This window comes from Chelonia mydas, chromosome 19 (assembly GCF_015237465.2).
Source record: "Chelonia mydas isolate rCheMyd1 chromosome 19, rCheMyd1.pri.v2, whole genome shotgun sequence".
In the NCBI taxonomy this organism is placed as follows: Eukaryota; Metazoa; Chordata; order Testudines; family Cheloniidae; genus Chelonia; species Chelonia mydas.
In genome coordinates this window covers 11,529,065-11,545,611 of record NC_051259.2, presented here as the reverse complement: position 1 = coordinate 11,545,611, position 16,547 = coordinate 11,529,065, and positions in this window count along the sequence as shown.

Genomic DNA, 16,547 nt, shown 5'->3' with positions numbered 1-16,547 from the left:
GAATGAGCCAGGAGTATTCTCAGTACCTAGCTGATCTCCTAGAGGTCCGGATGGTGCTCGCTGGGTGGAGGGCCCCATCTACTGCACAGAGCCGTGTCCCTCTGGCTTGGATTACGAAGGCCAGTGGGACGGTGTAGGCATGGTCAGTGTCTGTTTGCAGCAGGTAAAATCCTGCCTGGGTGTAATAAGTAGGGTACAGGGAAAGATCAGGACCGAAGGGGTCACTTCATGTGCTCAGTTAAAATATCAGAGAGACAAGGTGGGTGAGGTCACAGCTTTTATTGGACCAACTTCTGTTGGTGAGAGAGATGAACTTTCGTGCTTCTTCAGTGCTCCATGTAAGCGCGGAAGCTCGTCTCTCTCACCAACAGACGCTGGTCCAGTAAAAGACATTCCCTCCCCCACCTTGTCTCGCTGATATCCTGGGACCAACACGGCTCCAACAACACTGCAAACAGTAAAAATATTTCTCTTGAAGATCATTTCCCAGCAGCCTGGTGTGATGAGATATTTGCATTGATAGAGCTTGTCTGTTGTGGTTTTACTGGTCTAATGAGGATAAATGGCCTTGGATTTGTACAGGCTGGCCTCTAATTACTGCATGGCTGTGGAGCCATTTGCCTCTAATGAGCCCTGACCCCAGCCTGCTATTATCGCTAAGTGGTACGACACCTGTTTTTCAGCATCTCCAAACCCCATTTCAAATCCCCAGCTGAAGTTCCTTCGACCTCAGGGCCGGGTCTCCAGCTGACGTGAGCTGACTTCTGTGGAAGATCCCTGGTTTACACCGGCTGAGGCTGTGACCCTGGTGTCAGGCGGCATTGCAGGCTGAGGGGAAACGTGGGTGGTGGAGATGAGGAAACAGTCTCTGTTCCTGAAGGGAGCAGAGAAAAGCAGCAGTTCTGCTTCCACGTAGCCCATGCGTCTGAGCTCCATGACCCTTCCAACGCTGGCTCAGCATAGCCCTGGAATGCATGTTCCTCCTTGCAGAGGGTTGAAGGTGCTTGGGCTCATTCGTTGTGAACCACAATGCACTCAGGTCTCCAGGAATCCCGGTAGCAACGAATGCCCTGACTCTTTAAGAGCTTGATCCCCCTCCCATTGCAGTCAAGGGCAAAAGTCTCGCTGACTCACACGATCAAGGCCCAGGAACTCAGTTCAGATGCCTTCAGTACAGAGCGAGTGGCTGCGATGCAGGTCCTGGATTTGCAGACCACCTCCCCCAGCTGCTCCAGGCCTTCTTGAAATCAATTGAAAGACTCCCCTTGAATTGGGTGGGCTTTGGTTGAGGCGCAAAGGGCCCAATCCTTCCAGGTGCTGAGCCCCCCTGGATTCCCAATGAAATCAGTGGGAGCTGAGGTTGTGCGGCACCTCACAGGATTGGGCCCAAATCCCCAAAATCAAGCCACTGATGAAGCTGGCCAGGTATTTATATCTTGAGTCCAATCCTGCGACAGTCGCTATGGGATGGCAAAACTCACAGCAAAAGTGGGATTGGGCCTCTTCTTGTTATCGCCGCAGAATGCAATGCTTCCTGCTGACATGATCCAGCCTCCCTTTTCCTGCCAGAGCAGAGGGCCGCCAGCTGGACTCCGTTAGACCCTCCCAGGCAACAACACACAGAACAAAGGGAAGAACGAGTTACGTTACGTGTTTGTTGCTTAACCATCTTCTGTACCCACTGAACTTCCTGCAGTGGCTTTACTTAAAAAGCTGTGAGATGTGAGAGCCCGTGAGAACAACAGAGGCACGGTCACTGTGCCCCTGACGTTGCAGAGTACAGCTGGGTTCTTCTCTTCCGGTGCTGAGCGGGGTGGCTTTTGGGGCAAGAGTAAACGGCAACACAACGCCATTGCATCCGCCACCCGCGTTCACACCCCTGTGTCTCCAGCATGACTGCACCCGGGCGAGAGAGCTCCTAACTGCATGCAGGGATGGGCCTGGAGCGAGGAGATGGCAGGTTTATTAACGAGCCTCTTAATGGATCGGTTGGGCCCGTCACACCAGAGAGTCAGATGAAAGGGATTGATAAACACAGGTGAAAATGTGAGTTGTTTTGCTAAGAGAATGATTGGACCTTCTTTGGCAGTGGAAAAAAGTAATCACTGGCTCTTCAGATCTCCCGGCATTAAATGAACGAAACATAGAAATAAAGTTGCATTGTGAGGAATTTAAGCCTGATCTTAATTTTGCAAAATCGCTGATGTGCTTTCCACAAGGTACTACTATAATCTGTCTGTGTCAGGCTGGAAGTAGCTGCAGGGGAAGAAACAGTGAAAACATCTCTTTAAATATTCTCTTGAAGGTGCAGGGCTAGCAAGCCCAAGACAGCAAGGTTGGGTGAGTGCCTGAGAACTGGGACATGAAACTGACTATACATAGAAAGTGAAACAGACCAGGCTAACTTCACTGTCCATTGGGATGGAAGTGCAAAAAATAAACAGTTTAACTGATAAAAAATAGTAGGATTTTAAAATCCTGGCGTGTTGTTTAAACTGTGAGACTGGCAGCAATACAGGTTGCATTTAAAAACTGATTGGGCTTGATCGGCCTCTCGGTTAGAGGAAGGCTGTTTTGCTGTGACCGTGGAAGGATGGTCTTGCTCTTAAGACCCTGAACTGGGAATCAGGAGATCTGGATTCAGTTCCTGACTCTGTTACAGATTTCCTGGGTGATCTTGGTTAAATCACTGAATCTCTTCATTTCTCCTCTGTAAAATGGGACTAATAATCTCTCTTGTTTGTTTGGACTGCAAATTCTTTGGGATAGGGAGCGTCTTTGACTAGGTGTCTGTGCAGCATTTGGCACAATAGGTCCCCGATCTCGGTCACTGTGTGTCAGTGAAGCACCCAGTTATAGGGAATAGTGCAAAGGCTGTGAGGAGTCAAGTGTCACAGTCAATGTGGATTTTTTTAAAGGGCAAATAGAGCTGTGTCTTTCTGGCTTGCAGCTTTCTTTCTTGGCTTTGTTAAGGATGCTGCTTCGTCAGCTTTTGGTGCCAGAGGACTAGAATTCAAATCTACCACTCACACTCATCCCAGAAATGGAAAATAAACGTGGGGAGTGGGGGCTGGGGAAAGATAGTCCCCTCTAAAAAAAAAGGAGGGTTCTCTGTGAGTTTTGGGATGTGGATGCATGTTGGGTTCATATCTGAGGGATTAGCTGTCCCTAAAACAATCTCCTTTGCTGTTAGCAAACACTCTGGGTGCACAGCAAGTGGAGCTGGTCTCAAGAGGCAACCCCAGACCTGGTCCTGGTTTGAACACCTCAAAATTCAGGAGTTTTGGGTCCAAAGTTTTGGTCTGATCAGTAACAAAGCATGATCTATCTAAGGTCATTTAATGTAATCGACATGCCTTTTGTCTTTCCCTTTAGTCTGTCACACTGTTTCTCTTTCTCTAATCTTTCATTCTCTCTCATCTTTCTCAGCTATTTGTCTTGCTTTCACTTTCTGTTTTTTTCTAATCTGTCTACCACTTTCTGGATCTATCATTCTCTTTCTATCGCTAATCTGTCATTTCCTCTCTCTGGCACCATGTGCTATTTAGGTACCAAAGAGGTGGACTTTTTTTATTTTTCTTTTTCAAAATTCAGATCTGGATCTGGGTTCACATTTCGATGTTGCACAAAGTTCAGGGCTGTGGGGACCCTGGCTTTTAGTTCTGACCCATCTCAGTCAGGGAGAAAGCTCCCTTCTGCCTCAAGTCGCCTCCCTTCTTCCCTGGTGAAGTGCGCCTTGGGTTTTGTGCTCATTAGCATGCTGCTGTCATTAATAAGCCTCTGAGGCAATTATTTATGTTTGTAAAATGTGTGTGGCTTGATAATCTGCAATTAAGGAATACAGTGGATTGTTGCAAATGAATAAAACATTGAAAAGACTTTGTATAGAGAACAATACGGGAAGAGTTTAATTACACGTAACTCAGTTCCAGCAGAGTATTCCACTTGAACGTGAATTTCTGCTGAGAGTGATAGCAAAGGGCAGGATCAGATTTCAAAGGGGGGGGGGGGGGTCCTCATAGCTCAGTTCATTTCCCATCCACTCCTTCCCTTTGAGCTATGGCTTCACTCCTGGGTAGAGAAATCTCAGAAGAGTCTGTAGTTGAGATAAACATCCAGGTATTTGCGTGGTTCTTATTACAATAGTGTAATAAGTGTGGTGTCCATTGCACCAGGTATTGTACATGCACATAGTGAGAGACAGTCCCAGACCGCTCACTGTCTAAACAGATGAGAAAACATAAGGCCCACCGGGGCTCAAACCTGGCCCTATAGAGGGACCAGATAGCAAACAACTCCACACTCCTATCCAGCTGTAGCTATAACTAACTTGTATGACACTACCCATGACCTGCTGTGGACACAGCCCATAGGAAGTCCCACCTCAAGGGGTTTGACATGCAGCAGCCTCATGGCACCTGATTGGCTCTCTGCCCTATATAAACCTAAGGGGCACTCTAGGAAGTGTCTAGCCAACATCATGGATTTCCTGTTGCTGTCATCACCATGCCTGTCCTTCAGCTTTGCTTCTTGACCTGGACCCTGAAACCTGACTTGGATTCTGACCATTGGCATGGACCTTGGCCTGGAACCTGGCCTGGAACCTGACTACCAACTCCTCTGCAAAGTCCAAAGCCATTCAATACTCCTACTGCCCCATCCTTGTTTGCTGCATGTTTCTCCCGGCTCCCTTTACAGGCTGCTCCTGCGGTTGCCACACTGGATCAGTCAGACATGACGCTGTCCTGACCTGCTGTGCCCTTGCAGCTTTCTTGTGAGCAGGGATCCTCAGTACAGGCAAGAACAAGCTGGAGGTGTTTTGTGAGCTCCCCACAGAGCTGCACCTCAGTGGGAGCTGCTGCAGTGCCCCTTATATCAGGGGTGGGTCTCTGCTGAGCAAGATCACCCAGCGATGAGCCACAACAGCTGCACTCCAGCAGATTCCTTGTTGCTTGTGACTCAAGGTGGGATTTGGGACCATGTCCCGAGTTGCCAGGTAACCACACTAAGTCATGGCACCGCTACAGCCTACATATGCAGGGCTTCTGTTTTCCCACCTCTTGCCCTGGGATTGTAGATGGGCCTGAACCGAAGCCTGGGATCTGAAAAGCTCCAGCCCAGAACTTCGGAGGTGCTTGGAAACCTCAAACTGGGTCTGGGACCCAGTTGTGCAAATGGCCCTTCTTTCTAGCTTGAGCAGGAATGTTCGAAAGCTTGCATCCATCTCTCCCTGTTGGGACCGATGCATCACGATTGGTCCGCTTCTTCCTTCAAGTGCAAATGCTGCTCCCTCTGGAGGCACCGGGCCTAGAACCTGGGTCTGAGAGCAGAACTGAGCCTGAGGGTGCATCTCTAAGTGGAGATGGGTCTTTTGAACCCTTAAGAAGCCTTTACCTAGCTAAGTCTCAATGAAAGATTTATTGCAAAGGCGTCACTCCAAATTCGAGCTGGGGGAGGGATTATCATAAACAAGGCCATAACTAAGGAATGCAACAGCTGCTCAGCCCTAGAGAGGCGACATACTTTGCAAACAAAGGAGCTGACAGCTGAGGGAATATAAGGAACAGCTGTGGAGATAAAGCAATAAGCAGAGAGTGGCGAGTGTGAAAACACAGGGAGGGATTGCTTGGAATGGCAGGTTATCAATACACTCCAGTGAGCAGGCAAAGTATGCTCTTTGATGCCATGAGACTGCAGAATCCTGGGACAAGTTAGCATTGTGTGTGTGTGTGTGTGTGGTTTTTTTTAAATATCTCTCTTCATATGGGTCTATTCAGTCCCCATCAGGGAGAAGAGAAAGACCCTGATGAGGGGTGATAAATGATGTAACACTGATCCAAGGGCTGGACTATAGGAGGGGGTGTCGGGGAGACAAGACAGTCCCCCAGCAAATCAGTGGGAATGAAATGCTATGCTGATCAACCCGCAGGGTAGAATGACTATGGGAGCTGCCTGTCTGAGGAATGGGTGTGGTTGCAGCCACTCCTGTTAGAGGCGTGAGTTGCTACTCTGCTGAGGGCCAAACTTGCCATGACTGACACCACCCGTGTCTCTGGCTTCCAGGGCGCAGAGGGGGGAGGACATGGACAGAATTTATCATTGAGATGGCCTGCTCCAGGGGTAGGGATCTGCTCTGCTAAGCAGCAAAGGGCTAGGTTCTTTAGAAATAGAAGAGGTTGACAGGTATGCATGGGGATAGCCAGCATCTGGCCGAGAGTGCTGTCTCCCCCTCCAATGGCCTGGGAATTCCTCTTGTATAAGGGGTATTTCCCCAGCAGGCATAGGGCTGGGGCCAAATTCTCCCCCGTTTTCTACCCTATGCGACCTCACGGACCGTGGCAAGTCCCTGAGTTCAGTAGCTCTGTATCCCCTTCCTCCTGTGGCTGGGGGAAGGGGGCACGGCCGGGGTGCATCTGCTCTCTGGCTAGTCTTAGCTGTTGGGAACTGCCCCTTGGGCGTCTCTCACCAAGCCTTTTGTGCATGGACCCGTAAGCAATAATGATTGGGTTAGAGTTCTGCCTGGAGTAGATCAAGTTTGAATGTACCTGAAATGCCAAGTGACATTCAAGGGAAGAGTGGGAGTGGATGTGCGTGCTATTGCAACGGACACAGAAACAAGTAGAAACCCAAGATGGGAACCATGAATCTGTGCTCCCTCAGGACTTGGGTTCAGATTCACCCCTGGCAGAACCTTGTGTGGTGGCCTCATCTCGCCCAATTTCGACCCCAGGCGATCCCAGCTGTTCCAGCCTGACTGGGTCCATCTTGGGCTGCATCTCGACAAGAAAATAGGTCCCTTCTGGTCTGAGATCTGACCTGGAACTAAAAAAAAATCAGAGCTGGATTCTGCCCTAAGAATTTGAAATCTGGGAAATCTCCTCGATGAGGTTCCAATTTTGTGGGGAGGGGGATGGGTTGAGAGATTACAGCAAGAAGAATTGTGGGAGGATATGTGCAGCTTTTTGTGAGCAGTAATATTAACTAAATTTCAGGGAGCTTGAGTAATAGTCTGAAAAGATTTCAGAGTAGCAGCTGTGTTAGTCTGTATTCGCAAAAAGAAAAGGAGGACTTGTGGCCCCTTAGAGACTAACACATTTATTTGAGCATAAGCTTTCGTGAGCTAGAGCTCACTTCATTGGATGCATTCACGAAAGCTTATGCTCAAATAAATGTGTTAGTCTCTAAGGTGCCACAAGTCCTCCTAGTCTGAAAAGAGACTCAAAACTTGAAAGATCCACCCCCCCCCCCATTAAAATTGCTATAGACTCAGACTTTAAGGTCAGAAGGGACTGTCATGATCATCTAGTCTGACCTCACATCGCAGGCCACAGCACCTCCCCCACCCACTCCTGTAATAGACCCCCAACCTCTGGCTGAGTTACTGACGCCCTCAAATCATGGTTTAAAGACTTCACGTTACAAAGGGTGTGATAAATCTCCCTTTGGCTTTCCCCTTCCTCCTGTGCAGGCACCTTCTAAAATATTAACAGGAGCTGAGATCTGTCAGGGTGAAATATGTTAATTCAGTCCTAATGGAAGATGCCTAAACTGCATTGGCTACTGGGATTCTTGGAAACACAAACACAGCATAACTGAAAGCAGGGGTATGTGAATTATCCTCATGTCTATTTACTGATTTATGGAGCACCTTTCACCCGTTCTGAGAGCCTGCCAGAATTGCAAGCTGCTGTACTGAAGACAGTTATCTATTTCATTGCGTTGGCTGCCATTTGACGCAGCCACCTCTGGGGCGGGGAGTACCAGGTATTATACCAATGCCAGCAATATGACAATACCTAGCAGTTTGGGATAGGAAGTGAACAGGATGAGCCCTCCTGAATCAGCACAGAAAAAGTAGGGAGGTAGAGTGGATGGTAAGTACTTATTAAGATTTATCATTTATATTCTGGCAGTCTAGAGATCCCAACCGAGGTAGCCTCATTGTGCTAGGGATAAACACCTAGTAGAAGACCATCCCTGCTTGCTGAGTAAACCCTGGGTGGGAGGGGAAACAGAGGCACAGAGAGAAGTGAGTTGACCAAGCCTCGCTGTGGGTCAGGAGCAGAGTCAGGATTCAGCATGAAAACCGATGTTGAAATAGCAGATCAGCGCCACTTGACCAACTGTGAAGTGTGGCAGCGATGGCCTTTTTATATCTCCTCGAGAGGCTCCTCATTTGCACGTACAGTGTGTGATGCAGTAATCTTTGGAGGAACAGATTGGATGATTTAGTTGGTGTTGGTCCTGCTTTGAGCAGAGGGTTGGACTAGAACTAGATGACCTCCTGAGGTCCCTTCCAACCCTGATATTCTATGATTATATTAATTCCTGGTCCACAAGGATACATAAACCATTAATAAACTTAGCTGCAACTCAGCGGGGGCAGGGTGTCCCAGATCCACAGGATCGGAGCCAGGGGAGCTTCCGGCAGCAGCCCTGATGTGTGGCAAGGTGGCCAGGTGGGTAAGGCACATCTGGCTCTGCCTCTCCTTGGGAACGGGCACTAAGAGTGGTGCAGATCTATCCCCATCCCCAGCACTGCAGAGCCAAGCTTGCCAGGCGCTCAGGAAAGCGTCCGGTTTTCAGTTTAGGGAAATAGGGTGACCATGTATTTGGGGCCCTACAGGGAGGGCTCCAAATCTCTCACTGTCTCCATGCTGCAAAGATCTATCCAACCAGGCAGAACCATTCAGATGAGTCCTTCGCTTCCGTTGGCGCCTCGTCCCAACATGTGCAGATGTTGTTCTTCTTGATCATCCACCTTCAAACCTTCGGTTTCCTCAGCATCTGGTTTCCCCCTCCTCTTGGCTTGTGCGTGACATCAACCCCGGAGGCACTGCTCCTTTTGTCTACACTGCAGCCGGGAGGTGTGATTCCCAGCCCAGGTAGACAGACTTCTGCTAGGAATAGCAGTGTGGGCGCTGTTGTGTAGGCATCAGCTTGGACTCCCCACCTGCGCTTAGACATAGCGGGTCAGGTAGGCCTGGATGCAGGTGGTTAGCTGGAGCTGCACAATGGCCCCTCCTGTCAATTTTTTGCACGCTAGCCCCAGCTGAGCAGCTGCTGATACAAGAGAGCTCTTGGCTTCAAAGGTGACGTTCGGCTCTTCCCATGTTTGCAGACTCCAGTCTGAGAGCGGAGGCTCTTCCCTAGCCGGCTGCGGGCTTGATTAAGCCAGAGAGGGGAAACGTTGCACTTGTCCTTTAGTCCCACTAATCAGCACGCGAGCGCTCTCTTGAACTTTGAGGGAAGCGAGCACTTGAGTTATAATTTTTCATCTGTGCTCCAGGAGTGCAGCCCTCAGCTAAAACCACTCTCGCTAATGCTGCCCCTTTCTGTGCTTAATTAGCTCGAATGAACCATCTCCATGGAGTGTCAAACAGACCCGAGGAGCCCGTACGCTCTGCACGAGCTCCACCTAAAATCTTTGGCAGCAAGTCCTGCTGTCTTCAGAGGTGATGCTCCAAATCAGCTTGGAGAGGTCGTGTTTCACTGGGAACACACCTGTCTGCCCTTGTCATAGCTGTATTCTGGCAGCAGCTAGAGGCACCAACCAAGATCAGGCCCCGCATTGTGCTAGGTGCAGTACAAACACGTAGTAAAAGACTGTTCCTGCCCCAAAGAGCTCAGCCTAGCTACCGGGAAGGTTATTATGACTCACAATTGGATAAGGTGATTTACCCAGGGAAGCTCCACCCACTAACCTCTCTGGCAGGTAGAATGACACAACACTCGACCAATGACATGTTAAGTTGGAAGCCTTATATTATCTGTCCTCAGACATAAACCAGAGTTTATGCAGGAGTCCCTGGCTGTATCCAATGACCACCCCCAGGTTATCAGTTGATAGGGCACATCTCTGCCTCTGGAACATCAACCTGTATGTTTTTCTATTCCTGGACTGATGTAGGGTGCCCCAGTTTATGGGTGCCCAACTTGAGACCCCTGAAAAGGATTTGCTTTTCAGGAAGCGCCGTCTGAAACCCAGGCCCCTTCAAGATGTCTCCACTCAGGCCCCCAAAAGGGAGGCAGCCAAAGTCACTGGTCCCGCTTGAAAATTTGGTCCAAGATTATTCAATTTTAACCTCAATGCTGCCATGGGCTCCTGGTGCCCTTAGGCAAGTTGCTGAATTTCCCTGCCTCAGTTTCCTCATCTGTAAAATAGGAATAGTAACTAGCGGTCTGCTTGGGCCTAACTTTTAAGCCTGACCCAGACCCAAGTCTGAGACCCTCCCCCACCCTGAGTCAGCGCCACCAACCCCCCCTGCCTATTGGATTGGTGTGGCGGCTGCGTGCCCTACTCCTGCTGGCTGCTGTCCCCACTGCAGTGTGGGTGCTGCAGAGTGAGGGGCTGGGCACATTCGCTCCGCAGCATGCGCAGCGGCTGGCATGAGCGGACCACGCGGCTGCTCCCACGGACCACGCTGCTCCCAGGCAGGAGGAGGCGAGCTGACCCAAACCCAAGAGGGTCCGGTTGTTTTCCGCCAAGACCCAAACCCAACCCTAGCGGCTGGGTGGTGGGGCTCGAATAGCAACACCTCTTCAGGGAGCTGGGAGGCTTAGTTCTCGTTTGTACAATACTTTGAGAGGCTGCGAGGAAAGATGCTTATGGCCTCTACCAGGATGGCAAACTCCCAGCCAGGGGGCTGTAATGACTTTCGCAGAAGGAGGCAGCCAATGGAGGGGTGTGAGTTGCCATGGAACAAGGGCCCAGTGGCATTGTAGGATGCCTGCTCTGTACATCAGAGAGATGCGGAGAAATAATCCAGTGCCCCCTGCAGGATCGTAAATGCAAAGCGGTGGGCAGGAGAGGCAAGCAACCCTCTGATGGGACAGCCCATCCCTCGCCCAGGGCCCCACATGTCACAGCTCAGTCACGCAATCCATTCTGGGATGAAAAATGAGCAGGCATGTGTGACCTGAACCAGACACTGGGTAGCAGGAAGAAAAGCCTCACGCTTCATTTACACTTCAATATGCCTCATTTGCTCCTGACGGGGGTTGGCTGTGCCATCTACAGCCCGGGGAGCTGAGCTGGGTCGCTGCTGATTGTGTGTGTGTCCTTCCACGTCAGAGTATTCTCCGACTCTCTGCTGTTTATCTCCTGTATGTCATAAGGCTCCTTTGGTCTGGCTTTCCTCCCTGGTGCCTAAAGCGATGCAATGCTAAGCTGCATTCTCTACCGTTCTTCTGCCTCTCCTCTCTGCCTGGAGGCCATTACCCTCCAGCAGGGTTAACACTGACCACCTGGGGTTAGTGGCCAACTGGCATGGTAATTATGATTGTTTGTATTGCCATAGCACCAGGAGCTTCAGCCATGGACCAGGACCTGCTTGTGCCAGGTGCTGTATTGGTCTGGGAGGTCCCCTCCTCCGGGGATGGGCCGTTGTCCCCTGTTGGCCGTGTTAGAGGACCAGGCATGGGGAGGCAGGAGACCTGGGGTCTATTCCCAGCTCTGCCACTTGTGTTGTCTGAGCTCGGGAAGGTCACTGGTCTATTTGGACTGTGAGCACTTTGGGGCAGGAACTGTCCTTTCCTAGGCATATGTACAGCGCCTAGCACAATGGGTTCCTGATCTCAGCCATGGCCTCGAGGTGCTCCTGTGATGCAAATAATCAGGGGTCTCAGTCAGACCCAGCTTCCTAGTCGGACAGGTGTGCAAAGCACAAAATCCACCTTTGCAATTGGCAACTTCAGCCGACTGGCCAGGGATTTAATGGGCTGTGGAGACCGAACTTTCCCCTCACCGGAGTCTCTAGGGCACGTTGGCACAGTATTGCTGGGGGAGCTGACACAGGCGCTGCTCAGGCTGTGCCTAGCTGGCTAGTGGATGAATAAAGGGCCTCAGTCCTTCACAAGAGCTAAATTGACTTTCAAGTTTTGGGTCAAATTCTATGGTGCTGGACTCCTCTCCAGGTCCAGGTAGGACCCGATCCAGTGCCCCTTAGACCGCCATTGATTTTCTATTTGGATGTTGCATTAAAGGACAGTTAAAAAGCCCTTCTTTCTTGACACCACACAGGCCTCCACTACAAACCGACTTCAGCTAAACTAGTTTAAGACCCTCTTAAACCAATATGAGTGTCCCCACACAAGCTAGCACCGGGGTAGGGAAATCAGTTTAAAATCACACCTTTGGCTAGAGGGTGCAGCTTTGTGCATAGCCCAGGCTTGACTCTGGCATCGAATCAGTGGATGGAACTGTTAAATGAAAGCCTTTTACTGAAATCTCCCGGCTTCCTCCAACACTACTCTCCTCACACCTGCTTTCCCCCTTCTGGCACGCAGAGGGAGGCATCCTTTACCCTGATCAGCTAGCCGGATGTTGGCCAGGAGATCTAACTCATTACACTCCCTGCATCTAAACCGTGTGGCAGGAGACATCCTTTAACCGTGCAGCCTCAGCAAGGGATGGTTGGATTTCTCCGCTGTTCTTCAGCTGGAAGTCTCCAGGCAGTGTGGCGATGCTGTAACATCAGAGGCAATGCTGAAACACAGCTCGGCCTGCAGGGGAAGCAGCTGCCGTATGCACAAGATGACACCGCATGGTTGGTGGGACTCGATTTTTACATTTGGGTACCCCTTTCAGAAGGCAAACAGGGGAGAAAATCCATGGTGGTTTAATTCAATCCAGTCTATGATCCCTGGATTGTCTGTTTTATCCCTTTCCCTTCACAATTGTCATTTAATTATCATTCTAACCCTTGCCTCTTTCCTACTCTTAATTTAACCATTTTCTTTTCTATTAGAAGGAGGACTGAGGAGAGAAGACCTGGAATGTCACACTTCAGTTATTTGTTTGCATTGTGGCACTGCCTTGGAGAGCCAGTCCTGGACCAGGACCCCTGTGCTCTGGGTCAGTGGCTTTCAACCTTTTTTTCATTTGTGGGCCCCTAAAAAAATTTCAAATGGAGGCGCGGACCCCTGTGGAAATCTCCGACATCATGTGCAGACCCCCAGGTTGAAAAGCACTGCTCTAGATGCCATACAGACGCACAACAAAGGGACGGTCCCTTCCCCCGTGAACTTCCAATTCAAGTAGAAGGAGATATGTGAAAAATTTACTTTCAGTGGAAGGCTTGCACCTAACCTCCCCCCACACCCACTTATTGTCAGGCAGCATTGTATCTGCACCACCGTTCAGACGGCATTACAAACAGATACTGTACTTCCTGGGTGTCTCCTGGGTTTGCCTGTCCAGTTGCAGATGGGGCCTGAGAAGTGGCTGGACTGTGTGTTTTATGTGTGAGACCTTCCCACAGCTGAACCGATCCTGCTTTTCCCCCCCTGAGATTGGTGTTTGTGGCTTGTGAACCTCCCTATTCTGGAAGGGGATAGGCTGGGCAATTGTAATGCCGTGCGGGATTGAACCTGGGACCTCTGGAGCTTAGTGCATGAGCCTCTACTGCATGAGCTAAAAGCCAACTTAAGGCTGTAGAGCAGACTCATTTAATCTCTCTAAGTGGCCTCAGTGTCACTAGATGGGACAGAACACCACACCCAGAAGGTGTGAGTTACACAATGACCTTAACTTCACCTTCAAGATTTTGGGGAGAGAATACAAAGGTTGTCTTTGAACTAGGTGGAAGTTGTTCTGCCTAAGTAAGGGCTGTAGGCCCTGGCCTTGGAAATACCACATAGATGACAATATGATACCGCTAAGGACCAGTGGGGATAAGGTACCTCTCACTGGGGTTGCTGGTTCTAATCCTCCCTAGGCCTGTAGTGCTGGGAAGCCTTTGCCTTCTGGAACAAAAGCTCCATCGTAACTGTCATTAGCTGCTTCTCTTCTTGGAGACGTCTCAGCAGAGAAACCCTGGTTTGACTGGTTCTGGAGAGAGCCCATTCAAGGGGATCAGTGTTGAGGCAGGACCGTGTGGGGAAAGCTTGTCCCCTGCTGGCTCCTGGCCTGTGGATAATTAGAGGCATTGGGTATTCGGGGCTTTCAGCCTGGCATCTCCTAGCGGCTCTGCATTTTAAAATAAGAAGCGTTATCTCATTGGCAGAAGGTGAGAGGGCACAAAGCCAGGCTGAGCAGTGTTGACCCTGACACCTCTCATGAGACAAGTCTCTTCAAACTGTTACCACTTGTGCTCTATCTCTGTGCCTGGGGGAAGCTGGTATAATTAGAGAATGAACCTTCATGAATGCACTGAATTCTTTTTGGCAGGGAGGAGGAGATACGCTTTAATTTCACCATGCATTTCAGCAAAAGCATGGCTCCTTTTCAACCTGCTGAGGCACGAATTAGGAAGGGGAGGTTGTGATATCCACCCCCTATTCTTCAGAGATCTGCTTATGATGTGAATATGACATAACTAGATGTTTTATGCAAGATTGGTCATGTGAGATCATTGGATAGGTTGTGATTTACTGAATATGATTCTCTTCTTTGTATGCATGTATCATTTTTGTATCTAAAGTTTGGAATATGGATTATACATCTGTACTACAAAAGTGTTTGCACCCGGGGAACGCCCACCAGACCAAATGCAATCAGTTTGGCTGGCTAGCTGGGAACAAATCAATTGACCATTAGTGAAAAACAACAGGTCTTTCAAGCTGCTAATCTCCCACCTTCCTGGGATGCGACAAACAGCTTTTAACTCACAGCTGCTTTGACACTGCAGGGTATGTGATCATGTCACTTGGTACAGGACTCCATGATAGAATACCAGTTTTTTTCCATTGGGGGGGGAACCACACTGGAAAACAAAGGGTTCCTGCCTTGTGTAAAACATATTTAAGGCAGGGAAGTGTGGTAATCAAGGTTCTTTCTTCACTGAATCCCTGCCCGGGATGGCTGCTGTGAACATCTAAGAAACAGAGATGGGGGATGGGGGTGGGAGAAGGATTGAATCCAAGCTGGAAACGGTGCCTGGCCTGTGAAAGAAATACCTGGTGTTTTAAGCTGCAAGCAAGAGCAGCTTGCCTTCATGAACCTTGCAATTTGCTTAAAACAACATGTAGGGTGAGAAATTACCCAGCAAATAAAACAAAAACGCAATATAAGCTTAGATACAAAAGAAACTGGTTACAAGCAGTAATCTGCTTTGATCTGTTTGTTATCCCTTACAGTCACTTAAGATCTTATATTTTGTAGCTAATAAACCTGTTTTTGTTTTCTCTAAAACCAGTTTGTGGAAGTCGTAACTGGGGGGCAAAACGCTGTGCATTTCTTCCTCCGCAGTGAGGGAGGGAGTGAATTTCAGGAGTGTAGCTGTGCAGCGCAAGACAGTACAATTTGGGGTTTACATCCAGAGGGGGTGAGCACTTGCATGCTGGGCAATTCCTTAGCTGAAGCCTTCCTGCAGCTGGGTGTGGCCCTAGCTGTGTTTGCTGGAGCCAGCTTGAGGGCCTGGTTCAGCAGGGCAGTGGAAGGGAGCCCTAGTACATCAGGTGAGATGCACATAGAAAGGCAAGATGCTTACAACAGTATAGTGTTTTCACCACGTATAACGAAAGCTGCGTCCGCCAGAGGAAGGGTGGCCAGCTGGCTGAGGCTGCGGACTAAAACTCAAGAGATCAGGATTTGATTCTCAGCATCTGCAAAACAGGGCATAATGCAACTTATTCTCCTTGTCTTGCCTTTCCCGGGCTGTCTAGATGAACGGGTGATGCGTGACAAGCCAAGTTGTAAATCTCCAGTGCACGAAGTGTCCGTGTGGGCTGTGCTCCTAAGTTCCTAGTGTGCATGGAGCTACTCCCATTTCAAATGGAATCTGTGCCTGAGGGAGCTTTCAGTGTTCAGCAGCAGGGTCCATGCAGCCAGTTAGTGCGTGGCAGGCTAGTGCGAGGTAGATTTACACCCTGGCTTGCCATGCATCCACTGTTTGCCTAGACATGCCGGCCGCCTTTAAGCTCTTCAAGACAGGGACAGTCTCTTATCATGTTTACGTACAGCGCCTAGCACAATGAGCTCCGTCAGAGCCCCTAGTTCTGACTCGGGGTAATGCACTTTGTGAATCCAGCTGGGTTCTCCCCTGCAGTTCCACAGTCCCTGACTCACCAGTCAATCCCAGCAGGACTTTGCGGTACCGAGATGACGTTGGCTCAAGGCCAGATAAGAGTGGAGGCTGCATTTCAGCAGCTCGCTGGCTCTAGCAATCAGACAGGGGTCTGTCAGCAAGAACATCCCAAGAGTCACGCTGGATTTGCTTCAGTGGGTCTACTTGGTTAGGACCCCTGGGGAGCTGCAAGACCCCAGCGTGGTAGGTGCTGCTGTTGATTCAATACATGACATTATTTCCTATAAGTGTGTAAGCTAATGCCCCATCCTTACACAACTCGATCTAGCAGTTTAATGGCTGCTGAGTGGTACAAAGAGGCGACAATCGGGACATGGTCTGGCCTTTTGGACTCTGATTTGTGCTGGTCACATCAGCCAGAGTGGGAAGTGTGGTTCCTATCCTGGTACATGGCCCATTCTCACACTGACTTTCTTTGGAGGGGGAAATATTAGATTTTTGTGCACACGGCACAGTTAGCCTGGGGAACTCCTTGCCAAAAGATACTGTCAAGGAACCAAAAACCATGGATGAGGAGAC